The following is a 14465-nucleotide window of genomic DNA, read 5'->3' as shown; positions in this document are numbered from 1 at the left end:
TTAAGGTCAGGAGCAGGTTTCTGATTCTTCCAGTTCTTTTCGCTACACAATAGAATAAATGGACACAGTAAAAGAACGTTTCAGCTATTAGACCATATTGTCACTGACCTTAATGTGGTCAGTGAAGGAACTTCAAAGAGAAACTCCAGCATGAAACTGGTGAATTACACCTTACCCAGATGTTTAGTTAGATGTGTTTGGGTATAAATAGAGACAATGGTTAGCAGTCCCACTGCAGAAGCTGATTTACTCAGCAAGGCTATGATGTACTGCTGTCCTGAAGGGTCAGTGTGCTTACTTTGCATACATTTAAACTCTTAATCGAATAGTTAATGTCTGTACTTTTTGTTTTTCGCTGTCATTTGCCTCCAGCCTCTACACGTTATCTTTCCTTGTACCCATGGGTTAATAAGGATTATACTTTATGCATCTGAAAAAGTGGACTCTAGTCAACAAGGGGTTACGACATGGTAACTATGTTAGTGTTGTTTTTAGCTAGGTTGTACACTCAGAATAGACCCACTGAAATTAAGCAACCTAGGTTAGTCATGTCCATTAATTTCAGTGAGTCTACTCTGTGTGGAATTGATGTTGGATACACAATTCTTAGTCTTTAATAATAATAATAATAATAATAATAATAATAATAATAATAATAATTTATTTATTTGTACCCTGCCCATCTGGCTGGGTTTCCCCAGCCACTCTGTGCGGCTTCCAACAAAGATTAAAAATACATTAAAATGCCACACATTAAAAACTTCCCTGAACAGGGCTGCCTTCAGATGTCTTCTAAAAGTCAGGTGGTTGTTTATCTCTTTGACATCTGCTGGAAGGGCGTTCCACAGGGCGGGTGCCACTACTGAGAAGGCCCTCTGCCTGGTTCCCTGTAGCTTTGCTTCTCTCAGTGAGGGAACTGCCAGAAGGCCCTCGGCGCTGGACCTCAGTGTCCGGGCAGAATGATGGGTGTGGAGATGCTCCTTCAGGTATACTGGGTTGAGGCCATTTAGGGCTTTAAAGGTCACAAGACTCTTTGTTGCCACAAGATGCCACAAGACTCTTTGTTGCTTTAAATTCAAGCTTTTTAATTTGTGTGTTTGAAAATATGAGAAATAAGCAACAGACTGAAATGACCCTGGTCTGATTTGAAATTAAAACACCCAGATTCCCCCGAATCCTTTTACTTAAAGTCCAGAGAATGAGGCACCCTCACGGAGACCCCTTACATCCTCTTCAGATCAGAGAAATTAAAATTTAGTGTATGTACTCACCTCCTCTCAATTTGTAAAGAAATTATTTGTAGCATTGATGATAGAAAGCAGGGTGTGTTATTCTGACTTGTCGACACGTCCTAGCTTATGAAAGAGTTTGCATAAGCATGTTTGATTGAATTGTATAAACTTGTTGGCTCGGAAAGTGAGTGAGGAATTCAAACTGGACAGAGTAAACACAGTTAGGAAAGAAAGCAGCAGAAAAAGAAAAATAGAAGAGGTTTTATCTAGGGAAATAAGCATGACGCTTAAGGGAGTAAAGGAAAAAAAGTTGGCCAGCTTTAGCCTGATTGAAGAAACCTAAGTGAAAGGCAAATGATCATTATATTTGCATGTCTGATATGAAGAGCATAAAAATCAGATCTTTTGCTTTTATTCATACCAGATGTGAACTGTGGCGTCATGGGTCGGAAAAAATGGAACTTGAGGAACTATCTGTAATTAGCGCCATACCTGAGGGGACTTGCAAGTCCTATACTGCAAGAAGAGTCCACGTCCTGTCAGAACCGATGCTCCCTTGACCCCACAAAGCTGGCAAATGGTGTGGAAATCAGAGCAGGAGAAACACAGAATGGTTGAGGAGAGGCGGGGTTTAGTAAGAAAGGTTAAAATAACCTATATTCTGAACTCAATTACGAGTCGTGGGTGGGTGTACTTCGTGAAATTCAGTGAAGCAGCCCGAGCATAAATAGTAAGAAAATTTACAAGGCAGCAATTACTTGGCAATGCATTCTAAGGGCTTGAGATAATGTCTATGTTACAGGCACCGAGAAAGGACGTATAACATTTGAGTCCTCTTGGGAAAGGGATGCAGAACACAGGGAAGAAGAAGAGTTTGGATTTGATATCCCGCTTTATCACTACCCGAAGGAGTCTCAAAGTGGCTAACATTCTCCTTTCCCTTCCTCCCCCACAACAAACACTCTGTGAGGTGAGTGGGGCTGAGAGACTTCAGAGAAGTGTGACTAGCCCAAGGTCACCCAGCAGCTGCATGTGGAGGAGCGGAGACGCGAACCAGGTTCACCAGATTACGAGTCCACCGCTCTTAACCACTACACCACAGTCACACTGGAACTGGAAGCAGTTGCAGATGAGTCTGGTGTTACGAGTTTGAGGGCGCTAGGCATTTCTAAATTACTGGATTCAGCAAGTGTTAGAATTTATTGAAAGTCTGGGTTGTGCCAGACTAATCCCTGGATCTAACAAGTGTTAAAAGCTAATTAAGCCACACTAGCTTCCTCTTGAGGTGATAAGCCCCAGATGATGGGACATTAAAAGAACAAAGCATCAAAGCACTCTGCAGATGGATAGGCCCCTCTCTCAAAGCCAGAGTTTAGAGTAGAGAGTTAGGAGCAATGTGAATTAGAAGCTTAGTGATGGCACGGGGGGGGGGGGGGAGCAATATGAAAAGCTAGAGAGACAGAGCAACGGTTGATCTCAGTTTGAACCCAAGGGAGAAACGACCCCTTTGTGGTGTTAATGCCATGAACCCCTCCATCGCAAGCTCAGGTTGTATATGTGTGTAAATAAACTATATATCATAAAGGTACCGTAGTCTCTGCTGTGCTTGATTGTTCCAAAAGGAAACACAGACCTTGGCTGAGCTCCTGGGACTCCCGGAATCTTGCACCGCTTGGAGAGTGGGGTCGCATCCAACACTATCTATGACAACAGATACACACAGTGGTGGATGCATCCCACTGCCTAGGGGCCAACCAGGAAGCGAGATTTGTAGGACATGATTTTGCCAACAAACAACACATGTGAGAGTAGAGGATGGGGCACCAAGTCAGATAATGCATTTAGCATTTATAGAGCACTTTTTGAAGGGCAAAAAACCTCCAACAACTTTCACAAGCAGTTGGTCCCTTACCTTTCCCACCCGACCTGGCCACAGTGATCCATGCGATGGTCACCTCCAGGCTTGATTACTGTAATTCGCTCTACGCGGGGCTGCCCTTGAAGCTGTCTTAGAAACTCCAGCGGGTGTAGAATGCTGCAGCGAAGCTCCTCACAGGGTCTCTGCCATGGGACTGTATTCACCCAGTGCTTTTCCAGCTGCACTGGCTCCCGGTAGAGTACAGGGTCAGATTTAAGGTGCTGGTTTTGACCTTTAAAGCCCTTCACGGCCTAGGACCCTCTTACCTACGGGACCGCCTCTCCTGGTATGCCCCACGGAGGACCTTAAGGTCCATAAATAGCAACACCCTAGAGGTCCTGGGCCTCAATCAGAGCCAGAGCTTTTTCAACACTGGCTCTGACCTGGTGGAACGCTCTGTCTCATGAGACCAGGGCCCTGCAGGATCTGATTTCTTTCCGCAGGCCCTGTAAGACAGAGTTGTTCCGCCTGGCCTTTGGCTTGGAGTCAATTTGATTCCCTCCCCCTCTTTCTTTTTCCTTTCTCCTCCTGTGATGAGGCTGCATTTTAATTGTTTTAATGTTTTAATGTTGTATTTTAATTTTGTTATTAGGTTGTATTCATTCAACTCATTTTTATTATTGGTTGTCAGCCGCCCTGAGCCTGACCTTGGCTGGGGAGGGCGGGGTATAAATAAAATTTATTATTATTATTATTATAACCATGTTTGCAGATCACGGTTAAACTGTAACTCCTGATTTTGCTCCACCCTGTTTGCACTGGGAAGAAACAAGCCTCAGCCTCTGCCTTAGTGTTATGTCTCGGACCAGGACTTGCGGTTTGTTTCTCTCCAAGCAAACCACACTGATAAAACCAATGGCTTATTAGTTGTAATTTGTCTGGACAAAACAATCCGCAATCCCTAGTTTGGATGCTATCATCGAGCCTCCATGCATTAGCGGGCAGGAGCAAAACAGCCCGGATGTTCACTTTCTCAGTGAACTGTTAACTGCTTTGCTGTTAATAACTCTATTCCGAACTTAAAAATGGAAAGCATAATGCTGGTGGTCAGCAAAAGAGGTTTAAAGACTGTCTCAAGGCAAATCTAAAAAAATGTAGTATAAACACCAACAACTGGGAAACACTGGTCTGCGAGCGCTCCAGCTGGAGAACATCCTTTACCAAAGGTGTCATGGACTTTGAAGACACTTGAACTCAGAACGCAAGGGAGAAACGTGCTAAGAGGAAGGCACGCTTGGCAAATCCATACCGTGATCATCTCCCACCTGGATACCAATGTCCCCACTGTGGATGGATGTGTGGGTCCAGAATTGGCCTCCACAGTCACTTACAGACTCATTGTTAAAACAGTGTTTATGGAAGACAAACTTACTCGGCTATGAGTGATCGCCAAAGAAGAAAGAAGAAGCTTTGCTGTGACATGTGGAACAGGCCATTGTTTCAGTAATCCACTATTCTTTAAATCAGATACTTCTCAACTCAACACAGCCAAGTTTTCTCAGGCGTCCACTCCTACTGTGGTCCATTGGCTTACTCCCAAGTAAGTGTGCACAGAAGGTTACTTCCACAGCTGTGTCACTTGCAGCTCCACTAACCTATATCAGTTGCCCAGAAAAGGATCCTGCACCCCAAGATGCTTCTTTCTCAAATCTTTCTCAGATCTCTCCAAACTGCTATTCTGCCAAACTCTGGTCTGGGAGACCTTACCCTTACAGGCAAAATGCCCATGCAGGAAACATCCACAGCCATTAAAAGAACATTAAGGTTCCTTTGTGTAGAATCTCTGGCTCCCATCCGAGTCACTCCTCCCCTTAGGGAAATACAGACAATCATTTCCAGCTTCACTTATCCCCAACGTTTGCCAGGCAGTTGCAAAAGTTCAGTTTGCATGTTGTGGACATAGTGTGTATCTTGCTTTCAGTAAGGTCATTGACGAAGTCCCTCATGATACTCTTGCAGAGAAGCTGTAATATGTGAGTTGAACAAGGTAACTGTGAAGTGGATTTGTAGCTGGTTGGCTGACCGAACCCAAAGAGTACTAATGAATGGTTCCTCATCATCCTGGAATCAAGTGACAAGTGGAGTGCTGCAGGGTTCTGTCCTGGGCCTGTTGTTGTATAATGTCTTTATAAAAGACGTGGAGGAAGAAATTGAGGGGATGCTAATCCAATTAGTGGGTGACACCCAACTGGGAGGGGGTGCTAAGGCTACAGAAGAAGCAATTAGGATTCAAGATAACCCTAACAGATTAGAGGACCAGGCCAAAATGAACAAAATGAATTTCAATATATGCAATTGCAAGGTTCTAGACTTAGGCTAGAATAACCACTGTACCGATATAAGATGAGGGAAATCTGACTTGCCCGTAGTACATGTGAAAAGGACCTAGGGGTCTTAGTAGACCACAAGCTCCACACGAGTGAGCAGTGTGATGCAGCAGCAGCAGCAAAAAAAGCTAACATTCTTCTAGACTGCATCAGCAGAATTATGGTGTCCTAATCACGGGAAGTAATAGTGCCAGTCTATTCTGCCTTGGTCAGACCACACCTGGAGTACTGTGAGTACTGTCCAGTTCCAGGCACCACAATTTAAGAAGGATATTGACAAGAGCTGGACATGTTCAGAGGAGGACAACCAAGATGATCAAAGGTCTAGAAACCAAGCCTTGTGAGAAATGGTTGGAGGAGTTGGGCATGCTTAGCTTGTCCAGTGTTTCCAAAACTTGGGTCTCGAGCTGGGAGTTGTAGTACAAAAACATTTAATAGAAGAAAAACTCTATTAGATAATGCTCAAGAGCAGGTAGTGTTGCTGTGGATTTTGCAGGACCTATGAAATTCCTTTTGCAGGACCTAGATAAAAGCAACCTGGCCTCCTTCTGTTTCTGATATGCAGCAATCAGCAGACTTTTTTTTCTCAGTATGAAGGTACATATGCTAATTGCGGCAGAGCAAACTAGTATTAAAGGAACCGTTACAGGATCTAGTTCAAAAGCTGGGCCAGCCTTGTTTCCAGCTCTTGAGTGGGGTTCTAGAACCCTTTGGGACATGTATAATCAGGACATTGTGGCAGTAGCTGCCAACATGGTATTGTCTCTCATCAAGTGGTCATTATGAGAGGCCTAGTTTCTCTGACCCTGAAGGCAATGCATAGTCATCACGGAAGTACTGGTTGCCAATGCTACTGACCCAGTCCAACTAAGACCCTGGAGATCTGGGCTTCTGAAACTCTTCCCAAACCAAGCACAGTACATACCAAATAAATAAAGTATAAAGATACATTTTCTTGTAATTGGCTTCATGAGGCTGTTGTATGTTTCTGTGCTCTGCTCTTTGTCTCCTCTCCACAAGCAAATATGTGACAATTTAATTAGCTACAAGGTCTTAAGCAATATGAACAAAAGCAAAGCTATATGAAGCATTGCAGCAGTTACTTGAGAGAACACACACACAGAATCCAGTGGCTTGGCAACCATCACAGGCTCATCCATCTTTGGGTTCTAAATCTGGCTGTGAGTGAAAAAGACTAAAATCCAGTGCAGACATACTTTGCAGTAGGAACCATTCACCGCCTTGTACCCAGGTTTGGGTGGGTGGGTGGGGTCCCAGCGCATGTTCTGCGCATGATGTTGTTTCCCTGGCATGCACCATGTGTGTGTGACGTGTGCACAACATGTATCACACGTGCAACGCTGCATCATCAGGAGGAGACCAAGCGCAGAGCCCAGTATGGCGCCGCTTCCTCTCTTGTGCTCAGGAGGTGTGAGACGCTGAACTGTGCTGCATTTGGCTCTGCCCCTCAGATATTGAGGGGGCCAAAGACACCTCCGCTCCAGGAGTTGGGGTGCCTGGTCCCATCAATCTTAGAGGCATTTACATGCATAAACCTGCATAGCATACGGCAGCAACTGTCCCAGAAACACCCCCCCCCACTGATGGAAGCTTTTAATTTCATCCATCATAGGCTCTTTGGTAGCAAGCAAAATGCTTTGCATTCTTGAATCTGCATCAGACCAGCGGCCCATCTGTCTGGCCCAGCATTGTACCCTTGTGAAGTCTTTCCTGCTTGTGCTACCTGAGATCAATTAACTGGATATTGAATCTGCAAAGCATGTGCTTTGCAACTGAGCAATTTATTCTGTGATCTTCCTGTGAGTAATGTATTAGTTTAAAGATGAGGATCTGTAGTCAGGCCACCCTATGAGTTTTTGGATGGGCGAAAATTTGAATACAGTGGTTCAACAATCAAAGCCAACATTCTGGCCACCAAATCTCATGCTGCCTCTCGTAGTATTACTCTGCTTCTTACATTGGGGTTAAGTGACTTCTTCTTGCTCTTTAGTGGTTCTGGAGTAAGAAAGAGACAAACTCCCACTCCCACCCCTTATGAATTATGGAGGAAAACGGATCCTTTTTACTTCCCCCTACAAAATGTGCCTGGACTTATTTGTCTGCAATTTGGCAGGCTTAGTCCACTCTAGAGGAAGTGTGTGCCTGTAAATTTTATCCACTTTGGCCCAAAGGGAGAAAAGTTATTGCTTTTATACAGAGTGGCTCAGAACCTACATAGAGACTGAAGCAGAGAGAACAGAGAGCAACTGAGAAATAGATCATATTTTTTAAAGGCATAGAGATACAGCAGATTTTGTGCCCTGTGCATACTCCTAACATGTACATCTGAGTAACTAAAGATCAGGGCTTCAAGGGGGAGGTTGGTTGCTGCCATTGTTAAGCACTTGGGAGTCAGAAACCAACTAGATCCTGATCTACGTTCTTCCACCACACATATTAGCTTAATGGTAGCTTGTCATATGGAAGTGAGAGCTGGACCATAAAGAAGGCTGATCGCCGAAGAATTGATGCTTTTGAATTATGGTGCTGGAGGAGACTCTTGAGAGTCCCATGGACTACAAGAAGATCCAACCTATCCATTCCGAAGGAAATCGGCCCTGAGTGCTCACTGGAAGGACAGATCCTGAAGCTGAGGCTCCAATACTTTGGCCACCTCATGAGAAGAGAAGACTCCCTGGAAAAGACCCTGATGTTGGGAAAGATGGAGGGCACAAGGAGAAGGGGACGACAGAGGAAGAGATGGTTGGATAGTGTTCTCGAAGCTACAAACATGAGTCTGACCAAACTGCGGGAGGCAGTGGAAGACAGGAGTGCCTGGAGTGCTCTGGTCCATGGGGTCACGAAGAGTCGGACACGACTAAACGACTAAACAACAACAACAACAAAGCTTGTCATAATAGTATACCATGCCATATTCAGCAACTGTACTGTATTTGAGGAGTTGTCTTCAGTGTTGCCTCCTGCAAAAGCCCCAGGCTTCCACAGCTATATGTAATCTGTGCCAAGAAGAATCTGATCAGGTTTATGTTCCCTTGTCTGACACTGCGCGAAGCTAACCCAACTCCAATCAGCAGACAAGACAAAGAAGGTGCTGTGAAATTGCAGACTTGTAAGGGAAACCCCCCTGATAAATACCAGTCCCCCCCCCCCCAGGAAAGGACGGGATAACATTACATACTAAATTAAAACTACGGGAAAGCATATTTAGTCCTGTGGCAAGAGTTTTGCAATAGGCAGACCATATTAAAATGGGAATGGCTCCAAAATATTCAGGAACAAACGTATTGGCTGAACAGGGAGTGGGAGGGATGGGACCAGTCAAAGGAACATTTGTGAGAACAAAGCTCTAATTTTTGGTCACTTTGGCGTGTGCGCTACTTAAAAGTAGAAGAACATTCCTTTTTATCACGAATCAGTGCTGTTTCCTGTTGTAACAGGAAAATTGACATGCTGTACCAAGTAAGAGAAAGGTACAAAAGTCTGCTGTACCATCTGGTTTCACAACACTGTGTATACAGTTGAACCAATGGCAGTAGTATTTTAGGGTGCGGGGAGAGAAACCCAACCTCTTGCAGCTTTTGCTGTGTCTAATCCCTTCCTTTAAGCACCCACAGTCAGAACAACATTGTCTAGTAACTGGCTGCGCCCCTTCTTTACATAAACAGATACTTGAGTCCCCATCATAGCACCCATGGGCACCAGTGCCCCCTGCCCCAAGATTTATCAGGGTGCCTGCCATGCTCCCTAGTCCCTTTCGTGCCAGATTGTGAACTAGAATAGCCATATGAATTCCTCGTCGCTCTCCCAAGTACAGTGGTACCTCAGGTTAAGTACTTAATTCGTTCCGGAGGCCCGTACTTAACCTGAAACTATTCTTAACCTGAAGCACCACTTTAGCTAATGGGGCCTCCTGCTGCTGCTGTGCTGCCGGAGCACGATTTCTGTTCTCATCCTGAAGCAAAGTTCTTAACCTGAAGCACTATTTCTGGGTTAGCGGAGTGTGTAATCTGAAACGTATGTAACCTGAAGCGTATGTAACCCGAGGTACCACTGTAGTAGTAGTAGTAGTAGTAGTAGTAGTAGTAATAATAATAATAATAATAATAATAATAATAATAATAATAATAATAAATTATTTGTACCCTGCCCATCTGGCTGGGTTTCCCCAGCCATTCTGGGCGGCTTGCAACAAAGATTAAGAATACATTAAAATGTCACACATTAAAAACTTCCCTGAACAAGTACTGAAAACACTGCCTGCTTAGAAGCCTAATTGGCCAGCAGACCAAAAGAGAAGGCAGTTTTCTCTGCTGGTAGCATCCTATTAGACGAGACAGGACAGTTTTAATTGGATTCTACCAGCAGGAGGGAGCATGGGCTCAGAGAAGAGGAGATAGCAAGGCCTGGCTGCATCTGTGCTTTCGTAGTGGAAAGAAAGGTACATAATGGGAGAATGAAAAAAAAAACAGCCAGGGCCCATGGGAGGGTTAAAAATGGATCAGTAGAGGGGTTGCAGGGGGAGGGAGTAAAAATGGAACAGCTGAGAAAGGGACAAAGGACAGAGCAGTCAAGAATGGTGAGAAAGAAAGATGTTTGCGTATAAAAATGATCCAGGAGAGAAAGTGTGTGTAATGTTGGCTGTCAGACATAAAGTCTTCCTTGCATGAAGCCGATATTTTATGTTCCGTGAAATGGGCAGTTTGCCTGCCAGACAGAGATGGAGGGAAAATAGTTTATGGCTTGTGTCTGGCCATGCATTTCAGCCTGGTTAGAGCAGAGGTCGGCAACCTTTTTCAGCCATGGGCTTTTTTCAGCCATCCCTCAGACCATGTGGTGGGCCGGACTATATGGGGGGGGGGGGATGAACAAATTCCTATGTCCCACAAATAACCCAGAGATGCATTTTAAATAAAAGCACACATTCTACTCATGTAAAAATAAGCGGATTCCCGGACCATCCGAGGGCCAGATTGAGATGGCGATTGGACTGCATCCGGCCCCCGGGCCTTAGGTTGCCTACCCCTGGGTTAGAGCATGGTGCCGACAATGCCAAGGTTTCAGCTTCAATCCTCATATGGGACAGCTGCATATTCCTGCATTGCAGGGAGTTGGACTAGATGACCCTCAGGGTCCCTTCCAACTCTATGACCATCTCAGCAGCTGTTCGGTGGCATAAGGACACAGGAGGAACCATGCTGGAACAGATGAGGAGGCCATGGTGTACACCTGGCCTCCCACCAGCGGAAACACCACACTTGCGATGAGGGAGAGGGGCAAGGAGGAGGGGAGTTTGGCGCTGTGCGGATGCACTGGTGGGAATGCAGGACTGGCTCCGCCAGTGCACTTGCACAGCACCAGCCTCTCACGCCTGATAAGTGCAGCAACGCTGCTGCTGGTAGGCCAGGTATGCACCAGGATCCGTCCCCTTTGTCTGCTCCTGGATCAGACCAGAGGCTTCAATAGTCCAGTATTCTCACAGTGGCCAGCCAGATGCTCATGGGAAGCCTACAAGCAGGCCATTAGTGCAATCAAAACGGTCCACAATTTACAGTATAGTGATGTTGACCACAACAGCATCCAGTATTGTGGACCCTATTTCACAGAACTCTCTTCTAGCTTAGTCAGACAGGCCCCGCTCTCTGTTGAACTTCTGGCACGTATGGAATACTTTTTTATTCTAGCAGGCATTTTGTCTTCCACGATGGGGGATAATGTGGGTGGGAGCTCAGGCACTGAATTCTGGCGTGGGAAGAGATATTTCGCAGGTTTCTAAGAATTCCCTATGTTCATAGAATCATAGAGTTGGAAGGGACCCTGAGGATCATCTACTCCAGTGTTTCCTAAACTTGGGTTGTCAGCTGATTTTCGACTACAACTCCCATCATCCATAGCTGGCGAGACCAGTGGTCAGGGATCATGGGAATTGTAGTCTGAAAACAGCTGGAGACCCAAGTTTGGGAAACAAACCCTCTGCAATGCAGGAATATGCAGCTGTCCCTTATGGGGATCGAATCTGCAACCTTGGCATTATCAGCTTTCTTTAGCAAACAATGAATTACTTGGCACATTCTATATTGCACTTCACATGACCTACCCTTTCTTCTGCCACTCTCCCATGTGAGCCACAGCTAGGGCTTATCCACACTTCCTCTCGTTCTGCTGCTTTCCCCCAGAGGGAAACAGGGCTTTAGAGATCAGTTGGAGTAATTTGGGTTTTCTGTGGCTTGCCATTTGTTCCAATTTAGAGACAGAGAGTGGGTTTTCCATGGGAAAGGAGCAGGGCAAGGGGAAAACTGCTCAGACCTGTGCTTTCTAGGCTTGGGACAAGTGGCAGTGTGGATGAGCCCGTAATCTGTGTCCCCTTTTCTTCTTGGTTCTTCTATAGAGGTTTCTCATCCTGGCTGTTGCAAATTCTTCTGCTTCTCTTGCTTAGGAAACACATTATGCGCCCTGCAGTCCCAAAGATATCAAATGACTTTCACGTGGCATTGCTTCTGGTGTTGTGAAACTTAATTATAAAGTGACTTGCATAAGCTGCTGCAGACAGAAAAAATATGCATGTGCAACAGCCTGCTCTTTTGCAGGGCCTTTAAAAAATAAAAATAAAAAATTCCAAGTCCTAGCAATTAGAGTCACTGGAAAACTTCCTAAATAATGAAGTTTGTCAGTGCAACGCAAAACGAAATGAATCGGTTGTACACGTGCTGAGGTGTTTCTGGGGTGGGGTTGGGTGAGAGGATAGCTGCTCTGGATTCCTTCTGGAGGAAAGGCATAACAACAATAACAACTTTTTTTTCATTAAAAATGAGATGCAGGTATTCTTATAAGCGTCATAGCACAAAACGGCTATGATAGGCAGCAAAAAAAAGAGGACGTGCCCTCCATATCAGTAAGAACTATATAAAAACACATACACACTAATGATAATATTTTGTGCTTCCTCCAAAACAAAAGCACTAAAGATTGAGTAGTAAACACTAGAGTTAATTGGCATTATGTTTAATGCCATTGTCAATCCTTTCTTCAGGACTAATACTTAAGAGATCTATCTGCACACAGCAGGCCCAGCAGCAAAGCACTTGAGGAGAGGTTTCTCCTGCTAAGTAGATAATTGGCAGGGGAAGCCTGCAGTTTGTCATAACAAAACTGTACCTCAGCAGGAGGGCTTTCCTGTCAAAAAATTTCCTCTGCTTAGCTGCGTGCCTCCCAATCCTTTCTAGTTACTGTTCGCGGGCTAACGAGTGGGAAAGGGATAGGCTCCGTTTGCTCCTTCCCAGCTGCACAGCATGTTTGCAAATAACAGGGGGCTTTTAATAAAAGCAATCTGGATATAAACACAAAGGCAGCTAGCACACTGGAGATTAAAAGAAAACGAAAGCCACAAGACTGAAAAAGCTGGCCTTCACAGTACCCTAATGGTGTATCATTGAAAGTATCTCTCACAAGCACTAGGGGACTGTTGCCTATGTTGTTGTTGTTTTACATGAATTGCTGGATCACACATGCACATGAGGAACAGGGACATGAGTACTATTGGGCTATAAAGGTAAGAGAGTAAAGAAAGGATGCCTGTAACTCACAGGGACAGAAACTGATGAATTAATCCGGATCCAGCTCTGCCATTGGAGGATCCAGTAGCCTCTCTGGCTAGAAACCTGGAAAGGAGATAGTCAATGGGAAATAATAACCCATGGATACAGACTCTGTGGAATAAAGGCGAATGAGGGATGTACTGAGAGGTGTAACTCTATATGCGAGAGGGCATAGAAGCTGGGAAGAAAAGAATTGAGAAGGGCACCCTCCTCCTCCACAGAATCACCAGGGTAGTAATTCTGGAACCAAATACATAGTTTGGTAAAGTAAACATTGTCCTGAATTTTGAAGGTGTGCTCCTGACAACAGTGTGATGGAAAACAAAGAAGACTATGAAGAAGAAGAAAAAATAATTAAGGCTACAAAACGGTACATGTGGTTCAATGTAATTATGTGAAGTTGTGTGTGTGTGGGGGGGGGAATAAATCCCTATACCACAACTACGGCAGGAATGTTTGTAAAATAAAAAAAAGCTTTCTCTTGTGTTCTTAAATAATTACCAGGTAAGTTTTTAGCAGGGTCCTCATGTTTGTGTGCATTTTTAATGTTGTTGTTACTGCAGCTGTTTGGAAATTTTCTAGCTCTGCTTAAATTAGATTAAAATAAAGAAACATGGAAATAGGTGGAAAGGTCTCCCTCCCTCCCTTCCTCCCTCCCTCTCCCCCTCCTCTCTGTGTGTGGACACCTCTTTTCAAGGGGGCACATTTCCATTCCTGAGGCTGAACGGGAAGAATTTTGATGGGGCAAGGAGGAGAAGCGGGTTTTTTCAGTGCCCCATTTCAGAGGCCGGGTGAGAGGAACGTGCTGTTTAGGTGTGGAGAAAGTATTTCTGAGGGGGTGGAACAGGAATGGTGGTTTATTTGGCCAAGGCATTATAAGGAAAGCATGCGCAAATGACCGAAGAAGAGAGAGCAGCTAGGTTGTATTGTTGAGGGGGAGATGGACTGTGTATACATTGTACATTTAAAGTACAGTATTTTCCCCAAAAAATCCTGGGAACTGTTGCTTGTTAAGGGTGCTGGGAACTGTAACTCTGTTAGAGGTAAACTGCAGTTCTCAGGATTCTTTGGGGGAAGTCAAGTGCTTTAAATGGGTGGTGTGTATGCAGGCAGGGCCGGCCCTCTCATGAGGCAGGATGAGGTGACCGCCTCAGGTGGCAGCATCCACCAGGACATCAGATCCCGATGTAGATTAGGGTTACATTACTAACAGTGCTCATCCCATGAATAAATATGGAGGGACTGTGGGGGCAAGACAGTCTATTCTGTATCCTGAAGGGTTTTGACTTTTCTAGACGGAGCTACGTCAGCTGAGTTTAAGCAGCTTTGGAGATTGTTATGCTTTTGCATGCTTTGACAGACTACTTGTATTGAA

The 14465-nt window shown here is 44.9% G+C and overlaps 1 protein-coding gene and 1 long non-coding RNA gene across 2 annotated transcripts in view; both read left to right on the top strand.

Annotated features, from left to right (window-relative positions):
- Positions 1–14465, top strand: part of EDN3 (endothelin 3) — a 527748-nt gene that overhangs the window by 460652 nt on the left and 52631 nt on the right. The gene's annotated exons all lie outside the window — the stretch shown is intronic.
- LOC310708929 overlaps positions 12749–14465 on the top strand; it is a 135083-nt gene continuing 133366 nt past the window's right edge. Inside the window, exon 1 of the long non-coding RNA XR_014527226.1 lies at positions 12749–13476. This is a non-coding gene — a long non-coding RNA (uncharacterized lncRNA). The remainder of the gene's footprint in view (positions 13477–14465) is intronic.

Source organism: Podarcis liolepis, assembly GCF_965112155.1.
Source record: "Podarcis liolepis genome assembly, chromosome: 6".
NCBI classification, from domain to species: Eukaryota; Metazoa; Chordata; class Lepidosauria; order Squamata; family Lacertidae; genus Podarcis; species Podarcis liolepis.
Note: the sequence above shows the minus strand (reverse complement) of the source record. Positions and strands in the feature narration are given on the sequence as shown.